A 5,011-nucleotide genomic window follows, 5' to 3' on the forward strand; every position below is an offset into this window, starting at 1 on the left:
CGCGTCCCCGCCGCGCGCACACACACACACACACACACACACACACACACCCCCGCCTCGCGCTCCCTCACACCCACACACCCGCGTGCCCTCGTTTCACCGCGCGCGCACTTGGCGCTCCCTCATCGCACCTCACGCACACACACACCTCGTGCTCCCTCCTCATCTCCTCACCTCACACACACCCGCAGTCCACCCCTGTGGACTGTCCCCACATACACCCCCCACTCACTCACTCCCCTCCCACCCCTCACTCACACCCTGCACTCACATCCCCACACACTTCTCACACCACTCGCTTGCACCTTCACCTCCATCACACTCACACTGGACTCTCTCACACGCTCTTTGCACACCCCTCACTTCATTAATACAGCACAGGGAGATAAAATGCACTTTGGTCGAATATTTTTTGCAGCAGGCTCCACATCTGTGTGTAAAGAAAATATCAAAGCTGTTTTCAGTCCTAGGTGTGGAAATTGCCTTTATCAAGTAATAATAACATGTTACTTTGCCACGTCTCCTTGTGATGTAACCTTAGGTCAAGGTGCACAACGTGCACTGTTATGAACGTGACTCTCATGATATGTTGCAATACCACCTTCTGCAGCCTTATCAATGAGGGACGTTTCCTTCACTTTAATCAATCTGAAACACGATTGCTCAAAAGGGGAGAAAAATACGGGAAAGCTCGTGTTTGTGGTGTGAGGGAAAAGCACTGAGGGAAAGGCAAGAGGTAATTCTGGGGTTTATGCAGATCTCGGCTGTACTGAGGAGCTCTAAGGGAGAAGGAAGAGCACCACAGCACAGGCCTCAGACATCGACAGGGAAGCAAAGTCTTCAGAAGGTCAGATTAGACTCTAAATTCACTGTTTTTCTTTCAAGTTGATAATGTTTAACTTCTTGTTTTCTTCTGAAAGTCACTGCAGCATTTACATATATTTAGTTAGGCCGTTTCCAGTTGATGCCTTTTTAGAAATCATCAATTTTTATTTTATTTTTTTCTGCTTAAGGCAAGTGACAAAACTCTCTTCTAAAAGATCCTAATGGTTTAAATAACAATACATTGTGTCAGGAAAGATCAGTCTCCCCAGAGCTACGCCCCCACCCTGTGGCTGAATGAGAAACTTGTTAAAGTTGTTAATTTGTTAACTGTCTCTGACTTTTGTTTGCCTCAAAAGTCTTGCAGTTACTTTAGTTCCATGAGACCGGAGCCTATCACAGAATCAGTAGGACGCCTGAACTACTGTTTGTGTAGGTGTCTTTTTTTGTTGACACTGTATATGAGCTACATTGCTTCAAAAAACTTTTCTAGCTTTACTGTCAGCATTAGAAGCATTAGTATGGAAGGATTTAAAAAATAATGCTGCTTGTCACTGGAAAGATTAAAATGTTAAGGAAAAAAATTACAATAAAATTAGAGGCAGATTTTTCATTCTTTTAAAAAATGCTTTTCTTTTAGCTGTAGGAAAATTATTTTTTATGAAGTGTGGAGTTTGGCTTGTTGTTTGGTTTGGGTTTTTTTTTAAATTACTGTTTATTTCCTTCCAATTTATCTCAGACATACACATCATCTTTGCTTCAGAATGGGTATTTTATCAGTTGCTAGCATGTATTATCATTTTAAATCCAAAATCTGTAATTAGACAGAAAGCTTTTATTTTTGAAAGGATATTTTGTGTTAACTGAATGAAGTTTCAACTGAATATATGTTCCTTCTAGCTTGTTTTCTTTTCCCTTCTTTTCATTTTTTAAATGTTTTTAAAAAGGAAGTAATTTACAACTCTGTTCAGTTTTGAAGAGAATCTTTACTGTCAATTTTTTCCACTGAGCAAATGCTACTTAGTTTAACAGTAAGGGAGTCAATTATCAGGAGTCTGACATATCAATTACTACGAAATTCACCATCTTTTGTGAAGATGTAATTAATTTGCATTTGTTTGTAAGTTGTTTGGAGCTGTTATATTTGTACATTGTCAACCGCAGTAGCACCAAGCTGGTAAGGTCTCTACACGGTATCATAATACCTAAGAAAATAATCATCAGTTACATGTTTTTCTGCATATTAAGTGTATCCACTCTCGTAGGAGAAAACATTCTTCACTACTGGTATGCGCAAGACTAGAGGAAAGCTCCCAGAAACTTGTGTGAGATGTGATTGAGAACCTATTTGCTAGAGTAAGATTTAGAAATCCAGAGTGATTGTAGCATTTGTTGGTTTATACTAGTACACCCTTTAGCCTCAGCAAGGAAGATCTGATAAACTACCTACCTAACCCTTTCCCACTGTTTGGCTTGGTGAGTTTTTTTTAATTCTCCTTTAGCCTTTGTTATTCCTTTATAAAAAGAATGCCATACTGGTTTGCTAAAGTCAACAGGTGTTCTTTCTGCTAACTTCAGGAAATTTTGAATCAATCCTTATTTCTGGGTTATCAAAAATTGCCACACATGCTTAGTTTCGAAGTGACTTGATGACAAAGGCAGATGTTTGAGTGCATTACACATTCTACATGTCCCTTTGTGCACACATTGTATATATGATTTATGTGAAGCAATCCCATACCTTTTTTTTTGTGGTGCTAAATAAACTCCAACCTCACATGCTTTGATTTATGAAAATGTTTATACAGCTTTTCAGTAGAATTTAGTACACCACAATTTCACAGTTTATTGAACCTCTCTGTGGTGAAAAGCATGTGGAGGACAGAGAGTTTGGTACAGTGTGCGTTTAAGACTCATCTGAACATTACTTTCCTGTATTGATCTCAGCTGCATCTTTGTGTATATGGTTTTGTTGTTGTGTTAAAAGAGCTGCTGAACTACAGGTTCCTGTATGCTAGTGTACAAGGGGGGTTGTCTTGATCTCTTGGTGAATATGAGTCTCAAACAGTCCACATACAGCAAGCTAACTTTATTACAAGGTTAAAGCTGGGAGTGAGCTTTGTGTGGAGCCACAGGTATGCTAGGAAGTGCTGCAGAAAGGCAGGCATCATGAAGCTATTGCTCACACAATCACAGTGTTTCCAGATCTGGTACATGATGTCCATGGCTTATCCTAAATTTTGCATCTCAGTTTAGCATTTACTAATTCACAGCTCACTTCACTGAATAGTATGGAAATGCCCAAGGACTCAGAGGAAATCAGTAAGTTAGTTAAAATTTCGTTGCCAAAACAATTTTGGCATTCAAGCCCCGTGTATGACTGGCTCGAGGTAGTTTAAGGATTTCCTGAGCTAGAGGTTGTATCTGGACCATTGTTTTTAATAGTCACCAATGGGCCTATTTCCTAATCAATGCTCCTAAAGCCTTTTGCACACATTTATGCTTTTGGCTTTTCTGGGATACGTTAGCAATTGTTTCCTTATTTAATGATGTACTGTATGGAAAAAAAAACCCAAAACTTTTGCTTCAGACCTAATGACTTACTTGGTTGCACCTTAACTTCAGTATTGCAAGAAACAGAGCTTAATTACTGTCCATGCTATACTCACTAGGATTTTGCAGATCTTTAATATATTTCCCATCAGTGATCTCCACATCAACTTGAAATGCCTTAACCTGTTAGGTTGCCCTCATATTGAAGTCATTTTACATGTTTGACCATTTTTATAGCCATTCTCTGAACCTATAGCAGTTTCTCTATATCCTTTTAGAGATGGTAGTAATGGATTTCTGCAATACATTAAAGATGTATGTGTGTCAGGGGTTCGCTCAGTGGTACCATGATGTTTCCATATAAGTTCTAAAATGCTGCTTGCTTTTATGGCTGCTGCTGAGCACAGAATAAACCCTTACTCCAGGAACTGTTTATTGGATGGCAGTAGCTAATCTAAAACCAGTCATTGTATCTGTAGATATACAGAGTAATTCTAGAAACTTCAGTCAAAATAATATAGTTAATAGAGATTTCCATCAGTGTAATTGAAATCAGATTCTGGTCTGTGTGTAGTGGACATGAATCACCTTTCACCTACCCTATATAATTTACCGCAGCTTATGGTTTCACTAAAGCCACTGCTGATTTATTCCAGCTAAGAATTAATCCCTTTGATTTCTACAAATGATTTATCTTCAAGCAAGATATATAGAGGTAGTTTTCATTGAGTTTGCAGAACTTATTTCTCAGGTTCTCACTCTCCAGGAACCTAGACTGCCAGTGGAGCATTTGCATTTCCTTTTTTAATATCACCATAAAAATAATTTTAGAATAAAAATGCTCAGGTAACTTGACAGCAGAGTGACTTGGAACAAATGCAAAGAAGCTTAGAGTGAGCATGGAGAACAAAGAAACAGAATTGCTAGGCAGGGATGGGTGGAATCCTCTTTGATTAGAGGATAATATTGTACACTCAGTTAAATTCTGAAAGCACTTAATTAGACTCACAGTGTGTGGCAGAAGGAGGTAAGTATTATTATGTCCATTTGAAAAAGGAGAAACTGAGATATAGACAGCTGAAGTGGCTGCCCAAGAACACAGTGTCAATATGTGCAAAACTACAATTCAGGAATTCACAGTTCCTGGCTTTGACTTACAGAGCCCTCTCAAAGGGGCCCTCACAATCTCACACGAGTTTCCAGTTAGCAACTCATATTTTAACCAGAGTGTTACTCGGGCCATCTGGGAGTGTGATGAGTCTGCAGTGCCTGAAGCTTGTGCTCCTCCTTGGCATCCCCATGTTCCTACTTATATGACAACTTTAATATCCCAGGGAAAATGGAGGGTTAACACAACAAAAAGGATTTAGGATTTGAGAAGAAAGAGGAAGATACGATAAACTATATATTGGGAACTGCATGCAACATTTTGTAAGATGTTGTATCATGATTTCAGTTAGCAGAGGGACAGCAGGAGGAGAATGGCCAGCTGTTTCCACCATAAGGTCAGGTGAGGTGGACAAAGCCTTTTGAACATACTCCTGCTATTGAACTCACTCATTAATCAGAAATGCAGCCTATTTCATTTTCATAGGCTTCAGTGAGTTTTGTGTCAAGTCCTAAATGCATATAATTG

The sequence above is a fragment of the Chaetura pelagica genome, unplaced genomic scaffold (genome assembly GCF_000747805.2).
Source record: "Chaetura pelagica isolate M959 unplaced genomic scaffold, ChaPel_1.0 scaffold275, whole genome shotgun sequence".
Classification (NCBI taxonomy): Eukaryota; Metazoa; Chordata; class Aves; order Apodiformes; family Apodidae; genus Chaetura; species Chaetura pelagica.